At 44.7% G+C, this 24,537-nt stretch overlaps 1 protein-coding gene across 3 annotated transcripts in view; it reads left to right on the forward strand.

Moving 5' to 3' along the window:
- Window positions 1–24,537, forward strand: part of AGRN (agrin) — a 379,875-nt gene that overhangs the window by 199,964 nt on the left and 155,374 nt on the right. The gene's annotated exons all lie outside the window — the stretch shown is intronic.

Below are 24,537 nucleotides of genomic sequence, written 5' to 3' on the forward strand. Positions count from 1 at the left end.
AACCTGTCCAGGGGAACCCCAGCCAGTCAGATTTTCAGGATATCCACAATGAATATTTATGAGATTGATTTGCATTCACTGCCTCCTTGAGGCGAATGAATACATTCTTTGTATATATGCTACACCCTTTTCTTTGCATGTGTTCCCAGTGTTACTGAACTGGTTCTTGCCTTGGTGTTAATGTGGAGCACGGGAGAATGTTAAGGGGAAGGTCAGTGATGTGTAGATCGGTCCTGCAGGACCTCTTCTAGGAATTGTCTGGAGAGAGTCTGTTTACTCCTCTGCATTCCTGAACGCCTTTTCTGTCCACAGGGTATTCTTTCTGGAGCGTGGTATTGTAATTTCTCCCTAATTTATTGTGAATAAGGCTGGTGGAATGTGACAAGTGTCCATGAATTCTGAGGAATAGTGACTCCTGAAGCGGTCATTATTGGATTATAATTGGTCCCATTGGGAAGGCTGTTTCTAGGGCATGGAGAAGGTTTGATATATTTTGCTAGCAGCCTGTTTTAAAGGTATTGTAGCATAGTTAAATACATCTGTTCCATGAAATTAATTTGAAAGAATTAACATTATTTTCTGAGCCTATGGCTTATAAAAGATTTTGAGAAGAGGGGTACAGCTTGGTAGGTGGCAGGAGCAAAGTTTTTGCTTTCTTATAGTCAGCGATGTGTAAAGATCAGGCATGCTGTCTCGAGCTGTGAACATGAGGCATGTACCTCCCTAGACACTAGGGATATAGCAAGCCAGGATTGGGGGTGGGGTTTTAGGTGCTATTTGTGGTTCATTTTGCTACATTTTGGAGGATCAATAGAAGAAGGCAATGCAATTTAGGTATTTGGTGTTTTAAACTAAGAGCTTAGAAAGATTGTTATGTACAATATCCATGATTCTGTGATCAATCAACACTAGTATAGGACTACACTGTCCACAGGTGAGATACCATCTTTGAGCCAGTCCTAAGAGAATAGGGCATGGAGATTGGAATTGAGACTTCCAAGTTGGGACATACTGAGCTCCCTCTGTATTTTACAAAAGGATCTGACAAATGCAGACATAAGGACATACAGGAGCTCCTATGTGTTTGCTGGCAAGTACAGTGGGATCAGGCATTTTGCAAAAAAACTCACATGCACAAGAAGAGCGGCATCAGGATTTATTCATGGAATTAGTGATTTTGCGACTAGTGTAAGTGCAGCACTTATACATATAGGAGGTAATTTTTTCTGCACATGTGGCCTCTTAGAAAATACCAACCGCCGGAGTAGAAGTACACGCAATGACATGATGGTACATGCTTTGCTAGTAGGCGTGTATGGGGCGGAGTTCACAAATACACGCATAAATTATAACATATCTGAGTGAGTACTTGAATAATCTAAGCACAGACATTTACACCTTTATAGTCAGTGCCTAAGTAGGTAGTTGATTAACCTCTTAAACCAAGGCACCCCGTTATAAACTTGCCCTCATAATGCGGCCATTTTACAGACCTAGAACCACTTAGACTGATTTGCAGAAATTGTACCCTCTAAGCTGAGTGGGAGTCCTCCAGCTACATTGCTGCTAGTGGGAAATGTTGCTTCAGTATTGTGTTTTCCATCACTAGGGACAGGCAGGTTCCTTCCCTGGTATCCTACAGAGCTTGCCTATCTCTCACTATTGAAATGTGATAGTGAAACAGCGCCCTCCACTGGCAGGACTGTAGGTGGAGGACTTCTGCTCAGCTTAGAGGGAACTTTGCAGTATATCATAGAAATCAAACAAAATAAAACATGGAAAAGAAAATAAGATGACACCTTTTTTATTGGACATAACTTAATACATTTCTTGATTAGCTTTCGAAGGTTGCCCTTCTTCGTCAGATCGGAAATAAGCAAATGTGAATATTTTGACACCCAACAGACAGGACTTAACAAGGATCTAGGTTTTCTAGCCCATTATAAACCATAAAATTGTATTTCTCTGTTGATCACCCTCCTCTCACCTACCCACACCACACCCATCCTGTTAGAATATCAATGAAATGCTTTGATGTCCCCATGCATACCTCCTTCCCACCCCCCACCCTGTCAGACTGTCAAAGTAATGCTTGGATGTTTCTCTTATATATACTATCTGCTACCACATTTGCTTATTTCCGATCTGACGAAGAAGGGCAACCTTCGAAAGCTAATCAAGAAATGTATTAAGTTATGTCCAATAAAAAAGGTATCATCTTATTTTCTTTTCCATGTTTTATTTTGTTTGATTTCTATTGATAACCTTAAGAGCAGGACCGGTCTTAGACCGAGGCGGCCGCATAGGGCCCTGCGCTTAGGGGGGCCCTGCGCGGCGCGCCTCAGTCAGCCTTGACCTAGTTCTGGCCGGGGATCGCCGCCGCTTGTCCGAACTGCCCGCCCTCTTCTCTCCTGCACGATCGATCCCTTTCCTTTTTTGCTTTTAAATTTACCTCCAGTCCGGCAGCGTCAGTGAAAGCGCTCCCAGTAAAAGCGCTTCTCTTCGCTGTGTCCCGCCTTCTTCTGACATGACGTCAGAAGAAGGCGGGACACAGCAAAGAGAAGCGCTTTTACTGGGAGCGCTTTCACTGACGCTGCCGGAATGGAGGTAAATTTAAAAGCAAAAAAGGAAAGGGATCGATCGTGCAGGAGAGAAGAGGGCGGGCAGGGGAAAGAGGGACATGGATGGGATGGCAGGGCTCAGGGAGAGGAGAAATTGCTGGAAATGGAGGGGAGGTGAGAGAGGAGAATTGCTGGATGTGGATGGAGGAGGGAAGGGCAGAGAGGGCCAAGGATGGACTTGGATGGGATGGCAGGGCCCAGGGAGAGGAGAAATTGCTGGAAATGGAGGAGAGGGGAGAATTGCTGGATGTGGATGGAGGAGGGAAGGGCAGAGAGGGCCAAGGATGGACTTGGATGGGATGGCAGGGCCCAGGGAGAGGAGAAATTGCTGGAAATGGAGGGGAGGGGAGAGAGGAGAATTGCTGGATGTGGATGGAGGAGGGAAGGGCAGAGAGGGCCAAGGATGGACTTGGATGGCAGGGCAGGGCCCAGGGAGAGGAGAAATTGCTGGAAATGGAGTGGAGGGGAGAGAGGAGAAATGATGGATATGGATGGAGGGGAAATTGTTGAATTTAAGGGCTGGATCGGAACACTTTGAAGGCAGATGCTGAAACTGGAGAAAGGATAGGGACAGGGGGCTACAGATGGTAGACAGAACACATAAGGACACAGGAGGATGGTGGACATGGTAAGAGAAAAAATATCAAACGGAAAGAAGACACTGCATAAAACAGAAGACACTGGGACCAAAGCGAATAGAAAAACTAAATGATCAGACAACAAAGGTAGAAAAAAGGATTTTATTCAGAATTTATTAATTGGAATATGTCAACTTTTAGAAATGTGCATCTGTGATATTTTGCATGTAAGTTTCAATTTTTCTAGTATTGCTGCATGCTGAGTCTGACTTCTTGAGGTAACTTTCCATTCAGTATTTTGCCTTCATATTTGTTGTCATGTGTTTTTCATGTGTGATCAAGGTACAGTATCCTGCTAGCGTGTAGTATTTGCAGCCCTTTTTTTTTTCACAAGGTAGTGTATTGGTGTTTTAGAGCCTGGTGTAATTACAGTTCTGCCTTTCCATGCATAAGGTTGTAGCTCGTCCTGTCCTTGGAATTAGTGCTGTTATGGTTTGGTAAGGTTCTGACTGTGTTTTCGCACAAGTTTGTGTATAGTGTTTTGCAGTGGAGAGATTGTGTGTCCGCACCTCTGACCCCCCGGGGTTATGAGAATTGGAACTACTAATTGTGGACTTGAGCTGAATAATTTCTTGGGAGGGGGGGGGGGTTCATGATAGCATTGTGCTTATTATTTCAATCAGTTTTTCTGTACAAGTTTAGCTTCATTTGTCTTTATTTGAAATTTCATAAATAGAAAATTTTCTAAAAATTGAATAATCTTATCAATGGGTGGGGCGGGGCTAGGATGGGGCCCCACCTAATTGGTCTGCATAGGGCCCCGCACTTGCTAAGACCGGCCCTGCTTAAGAGTGGACTAAAACGGCTACCACACCTCTCTACAGTATATCATATAAATGATAAACTATGGCCTGTACATTCAAGTTCCACCAATGAACTAAATACATTCTTTGACACAACAAGTGGATTAAGTAAGTCCAACCTTTAAGGTGGCTTAAAACAGCTACCACACTACTTTACCAATTAACTAGTGAGGTGGCAATCTTATTTTTAAATACGGAGGCAGATATAAAATACAAAGGATTAAAGAGAATTACTCCATTAATCTCTCATGTAAAGCCTGAGCTAAAATAAGCAACTTTTAAAAAAAATATGTTGTGCCTCAGAGAGCTGCTGCAGAACCCAGCGGTGAAATTTTGTTTGCATATATGTGTATGAATGCATGAATGAATTTTTATCCTACCCGAACCACGCCCCCTTGAAATCTCTGCTTCCTGGGTGTCTCCATGTTTAAATAGCAGCTTTCTTAAATCGCCCTTTGTTTCTGTATCCAATCTAATTGCCTCTATTTATATGTGGAGGTGCTTTTAAAATATCTCCTTGTAACTCCTATCAGACTCATGTTCATAGTTGTTTTGTTTCCTCAGGAGCTGATGAGGGAGTACTTCAGTCTGTGATTTTTAAATGGCCAGTGCCCCTTATTTCTCCAGACTTAGAATATTTGGGGGTCCAAGAATAAGTATCTAGGTACCCCTTTCCAAAAATAAAAGTTCTGAAGGAGTTAACATTTGCATTGAATAAAGTGATCTCTGTTCAGTGAGTACTGTGTTATTACACTTTTTGCTTTAGATGGGTTGTTTTGTCCTAGGGTTAGCACCTTTCTCTTTGAACAGGCTAGGCCATTCCTGGTTTTAACCTGTTGCAGGCATGGATTTGTACTTCTGATTGAAGTGGAGGAATAGCCAAGTGTTTTTGGGTTTTTTTGCATGCGAAACGCTGTTGGGTTTTCCTGGCGCCGCAACGCTTTAGCGCAGTACAAGTGTCTCTGTCTAGTACGGGTTTCCTATGCTGTTTGAAGGACGTTTTGACCTTTTTTTGCTATTGCAAAGAACATTTGTTTGACCCCCTGAGGCATGCGCACTTTGCGGCGAAACACGGCCCGTATTGAGTCTGTTTCATTAAAGGATTTTTCATTGTTCCAGACTTGAGGGCTCATTTGTGCTTTTTTTTATCACTTTGGCTTGTGTACTTTTGGACAACCCTCTCTTTTGCTACGTACTTGTCCCCTTGAGCTTCCCAAGAAAATCAAAACCACCAATCCATGCATGCAGTAGAGTAAAACAGGACTGGATTAACCTGTTCATTATGACATGGAGTCTGGTGATAACCCTGTTTTATGGCAGGGGAGCATGCTGCTGCTAGTGAATGATAAATAGTAGTAGTGAACGGAAGGGAAAGGGGTTCTCATTGGATTTGTAGTCTTGCTCCTCCTTTTATAAATGGATTAGCCTAGTGGTTAGTGCAGTGGACTTTGATCCTGGGGAACTGAGTTCAATACCCACTGCAGCTCCCTGTGACTCTGGGCAAGTCACTTAACCCTCCATTGCCCCTGGTACAAAATAAGTACCTGAATATATGTAAACCACTTTGAATGGAGTTGCAAAAACCTCACAAAGGCGGTATATCAAGTTCCCTTTCCCTATTTGAGATTCTAGATGGAACGTTGCTACTATTGAGATTCTGTTGCTACTATTTGAGATTCTACATGGAATGTTAATGTTGCTATTCCACTAGCAACATTCCATGTAGAAGCCTGCCCTTGCAGATCAGCAATGCGGCCGCGCAGGCTTCTGTTTCTGTGAGTCTGAAGTGCTGCACGTCAAACTCACAGAAACAGAAGCCTGCGCGGCCGCATTGCTGATCTGCAAGGGCAGGCTTCTACATGGAATGTTGCTAGTGGAGGAGTAGCCTATTGGTTAGTGCAGTGGACTTTGATCCTGGGGAGCTGAGTTCAATTCCCATTGCAGCTCCCTGTGACTCTGGGCAAGTCACTTAACCCTCCATTGCCCCTGGTACAAAATAAGTACCTGAATATATGTAAACCGCTTTGAATGTAGTTGCAAAAACCTCAGAAAGGCAGTGTGTCAAGTCCCGTTTCCATTCCCCCCCCCCCCCCCCCACTTATATCCATATCCATCTGGTTTTAGGGCATCTGTGAGAATGTTCGATGAGGGTGGGCTTGTTGGCAGAAGCCACCCCTTAAACCTACCATCTCTTTTGAGATTCACAGTCTGTACTAGTGCTAGAGAGATGCAGAGTTACAGCTGCCAATTTACTCAGTTCCAAGAGGGAGTTTTTAGACCAGTCCTGACTTTCTGACAAACATATCGTGAGACCTGCAGCATGGATTTCAGTGGGCAGAATTATTATTATTATTACTACTACTACTACTACTTAACATTTCTAGAGCGCTACTAGGGTTACGCAGCGCTGTACAATTTAACAAAGAGAGACAGTCCCTGCTCAAAGAGCTTACAATCTAATAGACAAGTGAACGGTCGGTCCGATAGGGGCAGTCAAATTGGGGCAGTCTGGATTCACTGAACGGTAAGGGTTAGGTGCCGAACGCAGCATTGAAGAGGTGGGCTTTAAGCAAAGACTTGAAGACGGGCAGGGAGGGGGCTTGGCGTAAGGGTTCAGGAAGGTTGTTCCAAGCATAGGGTGAGGCGAGGCAGAATGAGCGGAGCCTGGAGTTGGCGGTGGTGGAGAAGGGTACTGAGAGGAGGGATTTATCCTGTGAACGGAGGTTACGGGCGGGAACGTAAGGGGAGATGAGGGTAGAGAGGTAGTGAGGGGCAGCAGACTGAGTGCATTTGTAGGTAAGAAGGAGAAGCTTGAATTGAATGCGGTATCTGATCGGAAGCCAGTGAAGTGACCTGAGGAGAGGGGTGATATGAGTATATCGGTTCTGGCGGAATATGAGACGTGCAGCAGAGTTCTGAACAGACTGAAGGGGGGATAGATGGCTAAGTGGGAGGCCGATGAGGAGTAAGTTGCAGTAGTCCAGGCGAGAGGTAATGAGAGCGTGGACGAGAGTTCGGGTGGTGTGTTCAGAGAGGAAAGGGCGAATTTTGCTGATGTTAAAGAGGAAGAAGCGACAGGTCTTGGCTATCTGCTGGATATGCGCTACCAGACGTATGCAGTGCTGAACAGTTGACACAGAGAGACAGTCCCTGCTCGGTAGAGCTTACAATCTAAAAAATACAGACAGACAAGACAATTAAGGGCAAGGGAAGTACTGGGTGAGAAAGGAACAAGGGGAGGGCAATTGAGTAGTGGCTAGGAGCCAAAAGCAGTGGTGAAAAGGTGGGTTTTCAGCATAGATTTGAAAACAGATAGGGATGGAGCTAGACGTACAGGCTCAGGAAGTCTATTCCAGGCATAAGGTGCCGCGAGGGAAAAGGAACGAAGCCTGGAGTTAGCAGTGGAAGATAAGGGGGACGACGAGAGATTTGTCCAGTGAGCAGAGTTCACGGGGAGAGATGAATGTAGGGAGAGATGAGAGTGGAGAGGTAATGGGGGGCTGCAGAGTGGATGCATTTAAAGGTCAGTACAAGAAGTTTAAATTGAATGCGGAAGCGGACAGGGAGCCAGTGAAGTGACTTGAGGAGTGGGCTAGTGTGGGTATAGCGATTTTGGCGGAAAATAAGTCGTGCTGCAGAATTTTGGACAGACTGGAGAGGAGAGAGATGGCTGAGTGGAAGACCAGTGAGAAGCAAATTGCAATAATCCAAGCGAGAGGTGACGGGTTTGGATAAGGGTTCTGGTAGCGTATTCAGAAAGGAATCAGGGCCTATAAATTCCACATTACTTTGGGACATAAGTTGAAAACTGGGATTGGCCAAAAGGTCTCCCTCCTGGTATTTGTGCCTGTGTAGCTACTGCTTCTGTTTGTGCAGTGGTGTTATAGAACCACTTATATCTACTGTGAAGCAACTTCATGAGTGATACTTTCTCAGGGAAAAGTATTTTAAATTTTACAGCAAATGGATTGATTGAATTTCATTGAGACAGTGAAATGATCACTGCTGTGTGCCGATACACACACATCCTGCTCTTGGCATTGCCTTTTGTTTTTTTTTAATTCCTCCTGTAGTAATTAAGTGAAACGTGTGGCTGCTGTTGGGTTGTGAATGAGTGTTTCCGACCTTTGGTGGCCTTTTGTATTGCACAGTCTCTATGATAAGCTCTACCTATAGTTTGGAGAAAGGGATCAATCTGTTACGGCTAATGCTGCACTTGTGTCTGTAGTCCTCACTTTTGCTCGATGTGCTAGCCAGCTGGGGAGCTTAGTAGTCCATCCTATAGTGCTGCTGCAGTAAGTACAATGGCATACAGAGAGAATCTGGTCGGAAGAACCAGAGTTTCTAAATGCAGTCTTTAGATCCACCTAACTGGAGGTGGAAGAGTGGCCTAATGGTTAGAGCACCAGTCTTGACATCCCAAGGTGGCCCACTGCTGCACCTTGTGATCTTGGGCAAGTCACCTAACCCTCCATTGCCTCAGATACAAACTCAGATTGTGAGCCCTCCAGGGACAGAGAATGAAATACTCAGTGTACCTGCATGTAACGCACCTTGAGCTACTTTAGAAAAGGTGTGAGCAAAATCTAAATAAATAAACTGCTTTGATTTTCAGGGTATCTATAATGAATATGCATGAGGTGCATTGCATATATTACTGCCTGTCTGCAAATATACCCCATGGATATTTTGGAAACTTGACTCTCCCTTCAGTCCTGAGGACTGAGTTCAAAGCTGTTGTGATGAATAGTGCCAGGTACATTCTGACTATTACTGTGTTAGTAATAAGGCACTGGTTCACGTGGATTTTGATTGAAAAATCCTCCGGGTCCTGTGGCATGAACGTGGTCTAAGAGAAAACAGCCTTCACAATGTTAATTTTTCTCCGTGTCCACAGGCCATCTTTCTTTTTAAGTTCATAGTCTTAAAAAAATGATCCTTACAAGAATGCTACAAGTCTGATAGGGCATGGCATAGCCCACAAAGATTTGCCAGTGTGAGACACCACTGTTGGAAGTGAACACTTCTACCCTGTTCTATTTATACCTTCTCTGAATAGGAGGGAGGGAGAGAGGGCCTCCCTGCAGGATTTTACTGGGAATGAGTTAACTCTTGCCATCCTGGCTGTCAGCATCTTGTTTGCCCTGAGCTAGGCATGGAAAGTGGTTGTACCATCTAAATAAACTGAGGGGGTGACAGTGGGATGAACTCATCATTTATGGCTTCCTTAGGACTTGAAATATGCTTGGAGGAGTGGGAAATATGTGTAGTAGTAGGGGTGGGAATGGATATTGGATAGAAATATTTCTTCTTTCTTATTTTAGATCAGCAAACACCTAACCTACTCTGTTCTTCAACGAATCCTCCAAAATGTAGTAAAATTAACCACAGGTAGCACCTGTTGTCATCTGGTCCCCTGTGACTGACTTGTAATGTTCCCAGTCTTGTGTCAGCCCTAGGTATTGGGTGGGAACCCAGAGGCTCCAAATAAATGCTTGAAATATGAAGAAGCATTGGGTTTATCTGCATTTCAAAAGGGAAAAAAGCCTGTTAGACATTATTGCATGTAAATTATGCAAATGTATACATGAGTGTTGGTTTATATGTGCTGGAGCTGTCTGTGAAGAGTGCTGGAAAATGTGAGAATGAGGTACTGGAGGCGGAGGTGGCGAAGAGAGGATGAGGCACGAGGGCAAAGCTGCTGTGGAAGTCTAAAAATGCAACACCAGAGCCAGAGGCGTGTGGAGAGCCCAAGGAGCAAATACTGGGGGCCCTAGATCTCTGGACGCAGTTCTGACCAGGCATTGTTTAGCATGCAGACAATCCCATCGATGTATCAATATAGGATTCATCAAGTGCAATACTAACCAGTAGTGGAGGAAAAAGAATCAGAATTCTTATTGAGTACACTCTTACATTTCAGAATTTCCATCACTGGCATAAATAACCTCTACCCACGGTCAATATTATGAAATGCAGTTCCAATATTTCAAATGTCAAAAAGCTCAAAACGTATCTGTTCAACCACAGTTCATTGCAACAGGAACTCCATTATCATCCAGCTATTGGAACTTCAAGTGAGTAGGATATTCATTCGGAAAATCATGGTCCGATCTACCAACAAGGTCCTTCTTTCACTGATTCTTCCCGCTTCTTCAGGGTCAAAACGGGCCATCTGAAATTACATTTTCAGGTCAATGTACTACATTTTAAAATCCAATCTGTGAAATACATTCACAGTTAAACCCAAACACTCACTCACTCAAGGGAAAACACCTTCCGTGCTTGGTTCCCTACATCATAACAAAAATGGCTTCTTGGCGTTAAATAAAAAATTAAAGTGTACCGGAACTCGTTTTTGTCCCTCATTCCTCATTAGTTATGATTGTTTAAGGCGCTTCAACCTTTCTTTCTCTGAGATGGAGAGGGAGCCTCTGAACCACGCCCACCGCCAGTTTCTATAAATGTCACTCAAATTTGGGTGCATAGGGTCTATGTGCCTGCTGATTACTTAATAAGTCGTTAACAATCAAATCGATCAAATATTGGCATTAATTGGCACTAATTTGTACTTAAGTGCATATCGGCCTACAAGCTATTCTATAACACTGCAACCCACAAGGGGGCACATGGCCATGGGAGGGGCATGAGTAGGTCAGGGGCAAAATTATAGGCTCAATGTTATAGGGTTCCTGGGTTGCGTGCCCCATTTTCGTGCCAGGATTTACATAAGGTTTCAGCGCTGTAAGTTTTGAGTGCGGAAATCGGCACAAAGCACTAGTTTGTAAAAGGCACTTATTGTGGAGCAACCTTTATAGAATACAGTTTTAGTGTGGAGCTTTCCGGCGCCTAGATTTGGACACCCACTTACTGAATGCAGCCCCTAGTGGCTAGATTTGATGCTTCTTTATCAGAATTTGGAGGGTGTTGCGGGTTGGGGCTCATAGCCAAAGACCATGACTGATTGATAGTTATGAATAAAGACTTATGCTTCGGGAGCCCAAGTATTGGTTGGATTTGATTGCAATGGAAGCCCAAAATTGTATTAGGGAGGGAGGTGTACTGTGTATTCTCCCCTGCCGCTTCTCTTTCACATCCCAAAAATTGGTGTGAACTAGGGATGTGCACGTGCAAAAACTGTTTTGGTTTGTTCTCGGTTCATTTGGCTCCTACCCCTACCCCCCCCCCCCCCCCCCAATTTTCAGGTGCACTTTCAGTTTGATTCACACATTCATTTTAATAATTTTTAAACACGTTATTGCTATTTCACTTTCACAAATCAATTATACGCTTGAAGGGCTGGCTTAAGAGGCGAGCCAGTAAGGCACTGGGGGCCTCTTTTACTAAGCAGCGTAGGTACCTGCGCATGCCAAAATGGACTTACCGCTTGACTATCGTTGTGCTCTTGCGGTAATTTCATTTTTGGCGTGTGTCCGAAAAATAATTTTTATTTTCGGATGTGTGTAGTGGACACGCGCAGGTCCTTACTGCCCAAATTCTTTACCGCTAGGTCTGTGGCTGGCGGTAAGGTCAGAGACCCAAAATGGATGCATGGCAATTTTGATTTTGCCGCACGTCCATTTTGGGGGGAAAAAAAAGAGGCCTTTTTTTTTTTACAAGCGCGCTGAAAAATAATTCTGCGCATGCCCAAAACCCGCGCCTACACTACCGCAGGCCACTTTTTACCGCGGCTTAGTAAAAGAACCCCTGGTTGAGGGCACCTAAAACCTGCCTCATTGGCTGGCCTTCGGAGCGGAAGCAACGTATTCCTTCACGCCTGTTGCTGCAGAACAACACGGTAGTGGGAGTAGTAGGCTGCTGGAGCCAGCTCGCAAGAGCCATTTGTTAAGTTTTTAAGAATTTTAGAGCCGGCTGTTAAAGCAGGCCCCTGTGGCTACTTTAACAACCAGCTCCCAAAATTTGGGTTCAGGCCCCCTCCTGAACTCACTTTTAATTTGCTGGCGTGATACCGAGCCCCGCCAGTCAAATAAATGGGTTGTCGCTGCTCTACGCTACTTGTTTTTGGCTCCGAGCAACATGCTGGGAGCATGTGCGAGAAGTCCCGGGGAGTGCCGGCAGTTCATTTATTTGGCTAGTGGGGCTCGTCATCCCTACCAGCAAAGGTATACCTAGTGTGCTCACATGGGGGGAGAGGAATGTGTGGTCCCCCCCCCCCAAGTCCACCTCTGGGCCCCCCTCCCCCAAATTGGAGGGCTGGCTATGCCTGGAGAGAGAGCCCATTGTTAAAAATGTATCAGCACATCACTGTCACTGAGTGGGAGTGAAGGAATCTACTCCCATCTGTGGGCTGATGCTGGGGAGGGGCTAATGCTGGGGGCTGGTCTAAGATTGGGAGCTGATGGGAGACTGAGGCTTTAGGGCTGATGCTGGGTGAAGGGCTAAGATTGGAATGGAGCTGATTTGGAATTGGGATTATAAGGCCGATGCTGGGACTGGGCTGGAAGGGGGCTGATTGAGGGGAACTCTGCTGGATGGAGGTTGATCCTGAGATTGCTGATGTTGGGGGGGGGGGGGGGGGGGGGGGTTGGGTGGTGACTAGGACTATAAGGGGAGCTAATGCTCGGGGGAGACTGAGACTGGAAGTAGATGATGCTGGTGGGGAGATCTAGGGCTAGAAGTGAGTGTTAGTTGGGGGATGGCAAGAGGCTAATGTTATGGAGTAGGACTGCAAGGGAACTGTTTTGGAACTAAGACAGGAAGGCCTCTGATTCTGCAGCTCATATTGCTAGATTGGCCCCAAGATAAGAAACAAAAGTTAAAGGGAGAATTAAGATCGGAAGCATTTTCCCCTGGATTCTATATATAGCGTTCAAATTTGGGCGTGCCCAATTTGCGCATGCAGTTTAATTGAGTAGTGAGCCAATTAGTGCCAGTAACTGGGCGCTAACAATTAGTTATTGGCATTAATTGGCAAAGGTGGCTCAAGGCGCCGGAACCCCCTGAGCTGGTCCTTTATGCGCATTAATACATAGACGAATGCACGTACCGTCAATTTTGTGCAAAACTAACATTTTTAAGGCTCAAGTGAACGTACTAATGAATGCACATGCCTAGTGTGAACAGATGGTTTGCAAAGTAATTATTTTATGATAATATGTCTTGATCTGATTTTATACTCTGTTGTGATAATGTGGGGTTTTGGCTGGGGTCATTTTATTTTTGTTTTCTGTTTTGTTTTTGTGAACCTCTTGGTGTGTATATAATAAATATATATGTTGTTGTGATAGTTTTTAAATTTCTTGTATTGTGATTTTTTATTGATATTTATTACTACTGTTTTTATGTGATGCTCTCTCTGTACTTTGCCTGGAGTCTCTATAGATTGGCAAATGATACATTTAATAAATAAATAAAATAAATATTGAGGAGATGTAGAGAGCTATAGGGATGGGGAGGGAATTGCTCCCCTCCTAGGTGAAAGAGCTGATGCGTGTGCTGACAGCGAGGGACTCAGCTGGATTCAGGGCCTTACTCGTTTCCTTGGCAACACGCACCAAGGCCTCATGCACAATTCATGTTGACCTTTTTGTGCTGGCCTGAAGCATCCCCTCCCTGTCCCCAGCACAGATATGCTTATTTTGTGCCTCCAACTTTATATCCCCCCCTCCCCACCCTAGGGGAATTGGTCAGGTCACTGAACTCCTGTCCCCTCTCCCCAAAATAGGTCTCTGAGCTCAGCAGGTGTCTGTTTTCTCATCTGATATGGCACACCCCTGTGCTAGGCTCAAGTGCCATTTTTTTGCTAGAAGCTTTTCCTCAAAGAGCTCAGTGTCCTCCCTTTCCCCTCCAGGGAGAAGGGCATTTCACTCTTAATGGAAGGTGTTGAGTATGCTTTGTGATGAACCTATGTCATCCTGTAAAGAGTTGGAAGCCTGATTTTATATGTGTGTGTGCATCAGTGCTTTGGAAGATGTTCCAAGTTCTTTTGGAGAGTCATCCTTGACAATGCCTCATGAGCTGTCTTCCTCCTGGAATTTAACTACAGCCTGTACACTGCTTTGAGTGAATTCCTTCAAAAAGGCGGTAAATAAATCCTAATAAATAAATAAGCAAAAGTAGGTCGCGTGGAGGGACATAATCGAACGGGGACGGCCATGTAAGGACGGCCCGGCGAAGGGGCGGGGAAACCTCTATTATCGAAACAAGATGGGCGGCCATCTTTCGTTTCGATAATATGGTCGGAGATGCCCAAATCTCAACATTTAGGTCAACCTTAGAGATGGTCGACCTAAATGTTGAGATCGCTGGACTTAGAGATGGGCGACCTCGGTTTTTGCCAATAATGGAAACCGAGGCCGGCCATCTCAAAAACGACCAAATCCAAGCCATTTGGTCATGGGAGGAGCCAGCATTCCTAGTGCACTGATCCCCCCTCACATGCCAGGAGACTAACCGGGCACCCTAGGGGGCACTGCAGTGGACTTCAGAAATTGCTCCCAGGTGCATAGCTCCCTTGCCTTGGGTGCTGAGCCCCCCAAACCACCCCAAAACCCACTATCCACAACTGTGCAATAGTACCATAGCCCTTAAAGGGTAAAAGGGGGCACCTACATGTGGGTACAGTGGGTTTCGGACGGGTTTTAGAGGGCTCCCATTTACCACCTCAAGTGTAATAGGTAGGGGGGGATGGGTCTGGGTCCGCCTGCCTGAAGTGCACTGCAGTACCCACTAAAAACTGCTACAGGGACCTGCATACTGCTGTCATGGAGCTGAGTATGACATTTGAGGCTGGCATAGAGGCTGGCAAAAAAATGTTTTTTAATTTTTTTTTTTTTTTTGGGTGGGAAGGGGTTGGTGACCACTGGGGGAGTAAGGGGAGGTCATCCCTGATTCCCTCCGGTGGTGATCTGGTCAGTTCGGGCACCTTTTCGAGGCTTGGTCTTGAAAAAAAAGGGACCAAGTAAAGTCGGCCAAATGCTCGTTCTTTTTTCCATTATTGGCCGAGGACGCCCATCTGTTAACCACACCCCTGTTCCGTCTTCAGTACACTGCCGACACGCCCCCGTGAACTTTGGTCGTCCCCGCGACGGAAAGCAGCTGAGAAACGGCCAAGTCAGCTTTTGATTATGCTTTGACTGACCTTGAGAGAAGGCCGCCCATCTCCTGATTTGTGTCGAAAGATGGGCGCCCTTCTCTTTTGAAAATGAGCTGGATAGGGTACGAAATGTAATTTATGTAGATATTGGTAGATGGAAGAAAAGAAAATGTTTGCTTAGTCAAGTTATTGTTAATATTATAGGGTATTGAGACGGGCATTAATAAATAGCAAACGTCAGGGTTTCAGCAGAGTTTATAAATAGATTTATCACGTTCCTGAAAAACACAACCATCGGACTGTACAGGTTGGCTGCTGTGCACAACCCACCTTGTTAATGAGAAGGGCTCCCCAGACCTTTGGACCCCTAGCCTGGACCCACTAGGCCTATGTGGGGATCATATTACTCCATTATTCATCAGTTATCCTTGAGTACATAAGTACATAAGTATTGCCATACTGGGAAAGACCAAAGGTCCATCGAGCCCAGCATCCTGTTTCCAACAGTGGCCAATCCAGGTCACAAATACCTGGCAAGATCCCCAAAATGTACAAAACATTTTATACTGCTTATCCCAGAAATAGTGGATTTTCCCCAAGTCCATTTAATAACGGTCTATCGACTTTTCCTTTAGGAAGCCGGCGAAACCTTTTTTAAACTCCGCTAAGCTAACCGCCTTTACCACATTCTCTGGCAATGAATTCCAGAGTTTAATTACATGTTGAGTGAAGAAAGATTTTCTCCGATTCGTTTTAAATTTACTACATTGTAGCTTCGTCGTATGCCCCCTAGTCTTAGTATTTTTGGAAAGCGTGAACAGATGCTTCACATCTACCTGTTCCACTCTACTCATTATTTTATAGACCTCTATCATATCTCCCCTCAGCCGCCTTTTCTCCAAGCTGAAGAGCCCTAGCTGCTTTAGCCTTTCCTCATAGGGAAGTCATCCCATCCCCTTTATCATTTTCATTGCCCTTCTCTGCACCTTTTCTTATTCCACTATATCTTTTTTGAGATGCAGCGACCAGAATTGAACACAATATTCGAGGTGCGGTCGCACCATGGAACAATACAAAGGCATTATAACATCCTCATTTTTGTTTTCCATTCCTTTCCTAATAATACCTAACATTGTATTTGCTTTCTTAGCTGCAGCAGCACACTGAGCAGAAGGTTTCAACGTATCATCAACGACGACACCTTCCAGTTTCTTTTCATGTCCAAGTTAAAATACTTATTTTGACACACAAAGTTTTACATATAGGAATTCCAGCATACCTGTCTTCAGCTGTTACTCTTTATGCCCCACCGAGATTGCTCCAATCTCTTAATGACTGGTGCTTACATATCTCATCTGTTTATGTGGCCAGACTGGATTCGACTAGACATTGTGCTTTTTATTGCACTGCTCCTACCCTTTGGAATGCGCTTCCTTCTGCCTTGCATTTACAATTATCATTCCCGAAATTTAGGACAGCTCTGAAAACTCATTTATTTCAATTGGCTTTTAATATTAGTTCCTAATGAGGCTAGAGATACCAATGGTGGAGGGGGCAGTTTTCCCTCTCCATTAGACCATGATTGCTCTTGCTTAATTATTGAAGTATAGAATGATTTCTGCTTGCTTGTTCTTAGGTTGTTAGTGTACTTTGCATTTTATTCGCTTTCCTTTTGAAGTATGGAGTTCCTTTCTTTTAATTTTTTAAACTTTATATTGTAAACCGCTTTGCTGTGCCTTGTGTGAAATAGCAGTATATCAAATAAATGAATAAACCATAAAAGCTTGGGGATGAGTGACATGCACACATAATTTTACTTGTGTATGGAGTAGGTAGTAATCAAAAAGCCCATGTCCTATTTTACATACAGAAAGGTTTTCATTATAGTCCACTAAGGGGGTAATTCTGTGTAGATTTAGGCAGCGAGTTCTGGCCTTCAGTCGCTAACAGCCTTGTTGATCGGTTCCTGTGGTAGGCTGTCCCAGTTTGCCATGATTGCCATTCCAATCCAAAACAGGATCGGCATAGCAAGAGCGGACATGCTCCAAACAGTCCCCCAAGGGTAGAACCAACAGGCTGATCCTGTTTTATTCCGACTTACGGTCTCACTCCTGATGAAGTATAAATGAAACACAGTTCTGTGTTGGGTGAGAACTTTTATATCTGAAGACTGGATTTCGGTTTGTGGAGATTCCATTTATAGAAGGATCTTTACCACCATTGAAGTTCAGACCTGCTTGGGATCTTTAATGGTTTTGTGCTCTACAAATTTGTATGACAGTGCAAATCTGCTTTCTGCTGAACCAGGACGCTGAGAAGGAATTAAGTTGTGGGTTTAACTCCTTGATGGGGATCAGCTGGTGTTATTATCTGCTGCTGAAGATTTTCAAATACTGACTAGTGTTCGACTGCTCGTAATGCTGATTTGCCTTTAGCAAAATTTAGACATTGTGAGGGAATTAAGGCATCGATTTGACATCTTGATGAGGAACATTTGTTGTCATTAAGAATTATTCAAGGAAATGTTTGATTGCTCCTGACAGCATGAGATTGTTGTCAAGGGGCTCTATTGTGTGACTAAGCTGCCTTGATCTCTGATAAATAATTATTCTTTAGTATTAATAAATATCTTATCTTCATTTTGATTCCTAATGATAGCCTTCATTTATGTATAGTATTCTATTTAGTGCAATATATTCTAACTCTCTCATCTTATTACTTAGGCTTCTGGCATTTGCATACAGACATTTCAAACAATGTTTGTTGTTTCTATTTACAACTAGCTCAGCAGTTGACAGTGAGAATGTGAAATCTTGAAAATCAGTCTGCTCTATTTAAAGATACCTGGAGGCTCATTTTCAAAGCACTTAGACTTACAAAGTTCCATAGGTTACTATTGGAGCTAATTTTCAAAAGAGAAAAACGTCTATAAAGTGGCATTAATCAGCAATTGGACGTTTTTCTCACCAAAACGTCCACATTTATTTTCAAAACTTATTTTTCAGATGTTTTTTAATGCTGTTCTGCTGTGTGTCCAGATCTCAAGGGGGCATGTCGGGGCATGTTAAGGATGGGATTTGGGCATTCCTTAGACGTTTTTCAGCCATAATGGAACAAAACAAAATCGTCCAGGGCTAAAGCTAAGATGTTTTGAGCTAGACCTGTTTTTATAACGAATAAGGCACAAAAAGGTGCCCTAAATGACTAGATGACCACTGGAGGGAATCAGGGGTGACCCACCCCCCACCCCAAAAAGGTGAATAAAAATATGACTTACAAGCCTCAGATGTTAAAGTCAGGTCTATTAGAACAGCATGCAGGTCCCTGGAGTAGTGTAGTGGTCTATGAAGTACACTATGGAGTAGGGGACTCCGGTCCCTGTCTCCCTCTACCTGTCACACTTGTGGTGAAAACTGTGACCCCTCCCAAAGTCACCAAAACCCCTGTACCCTCTTCACCCATAAGGGCTATTGTAGTGGTGTACAGTGGGGGTGATGGGTTTTGGAGGGCTCAGGGGACAAGATAAGGGAGCAAGGGTGAGATGTGTACCTGGGAGCATTTTTATGAAGTGCAAAGAAGTTCCCTCTAGGGTGCCCTATTGCTCTCCTGGGATGTCTAGGGGACCAGTCTACTAAAAATGCTGGCTCCTCCTACATCTCAATGGCACGAATCTCTATGTTTTGCACTTATTCTTTTTTTTTGTTTGTTTTTGAAAATGGACCAAAAACCAAAATGTCCAACGTACAAAACCTTGTTCGAAACAGTATTTTCTTTTTTGAAAATGACTTTCTTTCCTATTTGTATTTTGGACGTCATATCAACAATGCCCCTCCACGTAACTTTAAGTCTAAGTGCTTTGAAAATATGCCTCCTGGTCTACTATGGTCTCTATTATAACCTCACTATCAGAATGCCCTATCTGCCCTGTTTTGGTGATATATTTTAAATATACCTTGGTCTGAACCTTGCGCTTTTGAGAGACTGTCAGCCTTCCCCCAGTTTCTAGTTTGAAAGCTGCTCTATCTCTTTTTTAAGTGTTGATGCCAGCTGGCTGGTTCCAACCTCCACCTTTCCAGAATAGGCTTCCCCTTCCCCAGAATGTTGCCCAGTTCCTAACAAATCTAAAACCCTTCTCCCTGCACCATTGCCTCATCCACGCATTGAGACTCTGGAGCTCTGCTTGTCTCTTGGGTGCTGCACTTGGAATGGGAAGCACTTCTGAAAATGCTACTCTGGAGGTTCTGGATTTCAGCTTTCTACCTAAGAGTCTAAATTTCGCTTCCAGAACCTCTCTCCCACATTTTCCTATGTCATTGGTACCCACATGTACCAAGACAACAGGCTCCTCCCCAGCACTGTCTAAACTTTTGGTAACCTGAGGTCCAGAGACATAGCTAGGTGGGTCGCCAGGGGAGTGACTACTTCCCCAAATGAACTTCCGACAGCGCCTATTTTTCACGCGATCTGTTGCATGAAAGATAAGCACCGGTGCCATCTGCAGTCCACTGTCCACTTCCCCCAATGCCTCAACCTGGCTTAGTTTCTGGTGAAGTCTGCCATCTTTACACCAGGCAGGCAAGTGACCAAGCAATCCTCATGTCCACTAGCCTCCCTCCCATCTAGCTACATGCCTAATGATCGAATCTCCAACTACAACAGCCCTCCTAACCCTTCCCTCTTGTGCAGAAGCCCTGGAGACACATTCTTGGTGAGAGAGGATATTGCATCCCCTGGAGGGCAGATCCTGGTTACATGATCACTTCCTGCCTCTCCACAGTGATTCTTTCCTTTCAGTATACCTTTCTCCTCCAGAGGTTGCCAGACTGAATGTGGAATTTCCCTACTAATGTCCCTGTAGGCCTCCTCTATAAACCTCTCTGCTTCAGCTTCTCCAAACTTCTTCTGCCCTCTTAAATTGTTTTGAATATTGACTGGTGTATGCCTGGAGTCACTGAAAATTCTTAAAGACTTTGGAACTATCCAAATAGTTCTAGGGCGGAGCATGGGCATTCCACCCAACCGCATAGATATCTGGTGATTTTTAGCCACTGTTTGTATGGCTAAGCTTAGCTATATGGATAGTGGGTGAATATTGTCGCTGTATATATAGCTTAGTGGTCATATGAATGTTCAGTGCTGTTCACCGTACTTATTAGGGGTGAATTCTGTATATGGTACTGAAAAAAAAATCCCTATTTATTTATTTATTTATTTGTAATGCTTATACCCCACACTTTCCCACTCACTAGCAGGTTCAGTGTGGCTTATATAGTATATCAGGTTAATAAAGTAACATAGAGTGGATGCAGCTGTTATATAGTAAGTAATGAGTGGTCGTTTAGAAGTGGATAGATAAGATGGGTAGGAAGGAGGATGGTAAAGGTAGGGGAATGGGAGGAGGGTGTATATTGGGATTAGCGTGTTGTTAAGTATGGTAGAATGTATAGGGAGGGTAGGAAGAGGGATGTGTTAGAAAGGGTTAAATAGGGAGCATATTCCAGGTTCAGTCTTCATAGTCTGATCCAGGTAGCGTAGATGAACTCATAGTCTAAGTCAGGTCATTTGTGTAGGCTTGCTTGAAGAGGTAAGTTTTTAGCAGCTTCCGGAAAGGTAGATGGTCATTGACTGTTCGAATGGATCTTGGTAAGGCATTCCATAGTTGGCTGCCTATGATGGAGAAGTTGGATGCGTAGTAAGTTTTGTACTTAAGTCCTTTGCAATTGGGGAGATGTAAGTTGAGGTATGTTCGAGAAGATTTTGAGTTGTTCCTGGCTGGAAGGTCAATCAGATTGTACATGTAACCTGGGGCTTCTCCGTAGATAATCTTGTGAATCAGGGTGTGAACCTTAAAGTAAATTCATTGAGTAATAGGGAGCCAATGAAGCTTTTTCACGGAGAGGTGTTGCGCTTTCAAAACGCGACTTACCAAAAATAAGTCTGGCTGCCGTGTTCTGGGCGGTTTGAATTTTTTTCCAGGATTTGGGCCTCGGATCCAATGAAAATTCTATTGCAGTAGTCAACATGGGTAAGTACAGTGGATTGAACCAGGTTGCGGAAGGTTTTTAGGGGAAGATATGATTTTACTCATTTTAGCATCCACAACATATTGAACATTTTCTTTGTTGTAGTTTTTGCGTGATTCTCCAGGGTTAGATGGTTGTCTAATATTACTCCTAACATTTTTAGGTTGTCAGATATTGGAATATTAATGTCTGGGGTAATGAGTGTGGTTGGAATGAGTGTAGAGTATTGGGATGAGAGGATTAGACATTGTGTTTTTTCCTTATTCAGCCGCGCTTAAAGTTAGTTTATAGAATAGCGCTTATGCCCGGGAATTGCTCCTAACTCTAGCCACCTTGATGGGCAGACTGGATGACCATTATGGTCTTTACCTGCTGTTATCCTGCGTAAAATGCATGTGCCTTATTTCCTTGGGGTAATTTTATAAAGACCCACAAGTACATACTTTACCTTAACCTATTTTTGCTCAGCATTTCAAAATGGTTTTAGAAATGTAGAGTGAAAATAAAAATGTGAGCGAAAAATGGATTAATAAAATATGTGTAACACATGTGCCTAGTATCTTCTCTGTTGTTAGTGTTCTGTTATAAGATTACCTTCTTTATGTCACAGCCCTAATCTAATCCTGCTAGCCCCCTGACATTCTTTCATAGTAGGTGCATCTGTTTGACTGTAAACTGCAGAGAACGCTGGAAGTACTTGATAAGGTGCAGATATGAACTGTAAGTCACCAAGCTGAGGGACATGGGCAGCTCATGTTTCCATTTTATCAGAGAGGTTATGAGAAGACCCTAGCAGTGCAGAGATTTGCAGGTTTTCTGCTTCCGGATTGCTTAGACTCTGTTCTTGTGCACTCACAAGGCATTTCTGCCATCCTGTGTTTTTCAATCAGGGATCCTGCTGTGTTTCTGATTGTCTTCTCCTGGGATATGCCAGATCAGGGCTCTTTAGAAATGAAGGGCCAATTGATCGGACTTCCAACCTCTTCTAGCCGGAAGCGCACTATTCAAATATTTGAAGGCTATTTTCTGAGCATTCCCAGAGCTGCTGGAAATGGTGTTATTGAGGTTCACACTGAACGAGGAAATGCTCTGAGAACATCAAACTATCGAAGAGGTCCCTCTCTCCCCTCATCCCCACACCCCTATATTAAGGCTTTCATTTTCCCCACTGTGTTGGTTTCCACCAGAGCAGACTCTTGCAGTCTCCCTGGGTCGCGTAGGAAGGAGACAGAATCAGGTCAGCTATTCTGTCTTAGTTATTTATGAAAACTTGTGCAGGCATCCCAGGAAGGGGGGGGGGGGAGGACCTGGTTGTATGTTGTAGTCTGCCTCAGTAGCCCGAGGCTAGCTCATCCTACCACATAATGAAATGCTGGCAGGGATGTAGCTTTCTGCATTAAAGTGCTGGTCAGCACTGCTGCTTAAAGTGGGCTCAGGGTCCGTTTGTTTTCAGTTTGATAGGGCCGGTAGCAGACATGGTGCCTCTGGGAGCAGTGGTAGAACCTGGCACATTGTAGACCTGTGGATGATAGCCAGTGAGAAATTCTTATATGATGCATGCCTGCATGCGTATGTTATCTAGCTATGTCACTTACACTTTATTTAAACAGCCTATCTTCTTTTTATCTATGGAATGTATTATTTAGCTTGTAAGGCACTATGGGTGAGGAAGGGGTCATATTGGTATGATCAGCAGCACCTTCTGCTTTTGTAGTAGTCGTCCACAAATTGCTATGCCAGGGCTCCTTGTGGCTGTTCCATGCAGAGATCCCTTCTGCTGCTCCCTCACTACACAACTCTGCCAGTGTACCTCACTCCTGCCCTACAGTATCCCCTACCACTCTAATTCAGAGACCCTCGTACACCACACCCACCTTCAGCACCACCTGCTGTTCCACAGGGCTGCTGAGAGATTGGCCGGGCCCGGGGCAAGGACCCCCCGAGGCCGGTGTCGTCGCCACCCCCTTCCACCTGCCCCCCTCCGTCCACCACCAGGCCGGGCTCTCCTGAATTCAAATCATAGCACCTCACCTCGACCTTGCTCCGTGTGAAAGAAGTGCAGCCGCGGCAGTCTGCAGATCACCTCCCTTCGGGCCTTTCCTCCCTGTGACCCGCCCTCGCGCAAGTTACGTCAAACGAGGGCAGGACACAGGGAGGGAAGGCGCGAAGGGAGGCGATCTACAGTTTGCCGCTGCTGCGCTTCTTTCACACGGAGCGAGGTCGAGGTGAGGCGCTATGATTTGAATTCAGGGGGGCTCGGCCCGGTGGTGGACGGAGGGGGGCGGGTGGAGGGGACTGCGGCGCCGGGCCCCCCTTGGAGGCCCGGGGAATTTTGACCCCCCCGCCCCCCCCCCCCCCCCCCCCTCGGCAGCCATGCTGTTCCACTATAGGAATCTACACAATTGACCCGACACGTGACGTGTTTCGGCCGTAAAGGCCTGCGTCAGGGGTCTAGTAGTATCTGAAGAAAAGCATGCCTTGTGGATCAGATGAATAACAGCACATAAACTGCTAAAAGAGATATTACTTGTCCACTACAGTGTGGAGGAGTAGTTGAAGAAGCTGTAGTGGATGAGTAATATCTCTTTTAGCAGTTTATGTGCTGTTATTCATCTGATCCACAAGGCATGTTTTTCTTCAGATACTACTAGACCCCTGACGCAGGCCTTTACGGCCGAAACACGTCACGTGTCGGGTCAATCGTGTAGATTTCAATAAAGACCTTGTTCAGGAAGACACTCGTGAGAGGACATTTATTGGATCCACTGTTTGTTTTGCCTGTCTTTGGTTCCCCTGTGGAGAGATCACCTTCTGTGGGTGTTTGCCACTGTAGGAATCACCTCCCCTTCCCTTCATCACGCGGTTCTGCTGATACACCTCAATCTTGCATTGGAGCACCACGTCTGTTGCAGCTGTAAGTCTGTTTGTGTCATTCTGCTGCTGCCGGACCACCAGAAACAGTGTACCAGTGATCTACTCCTGCATTATGCAAGGAGAAAAGTTATCATGTACAGCCAGACCTATCTCCTAGGCCCTGAATGCTACTCTAATGCATCTTTTAATTAGTGTATTTTGGAATAACTACTATTTTACAATTTTGGAGATCGAAAGAAGAACCCCTGTTGCAGGTCTGGCGATCACAATTAGTAAAACAAATCCGAATAGATAGATGTGGAGTGACTGATATGGACAGTCCCCCAGGCCTGAAGTTCAGAGCACAGTGGGGAGGCCCTGTGGGTCACTCTTCCATCTAGAGGGAGAAGTCTCCTGTTGAATTTTTGAGCCTCATTGTTAATGAATTATTTACATCGTGGGCGGGGGAGATTGCTAGCAAATGGTGGCCTAGGGTAATTCTTCCTGAGAGGCGCATAGTCCGGGTCCCATTGTCATGAGTTT

The sequence above is a fragment of the Microcaecilia unicolor genome, chromosome 13, assembly GCF_901765095.1.
Source record: "Microcaecilia unicolor chromosome 13, aMicUni1.1, whole genome shotgun sequence".
Lineage (NCBI taxonomy): Eukaryota > Metazoa > Chordata > Amphibia > Gymnophiona > Siphonopidae > Microcaecilia > Microcaecilia unicolor.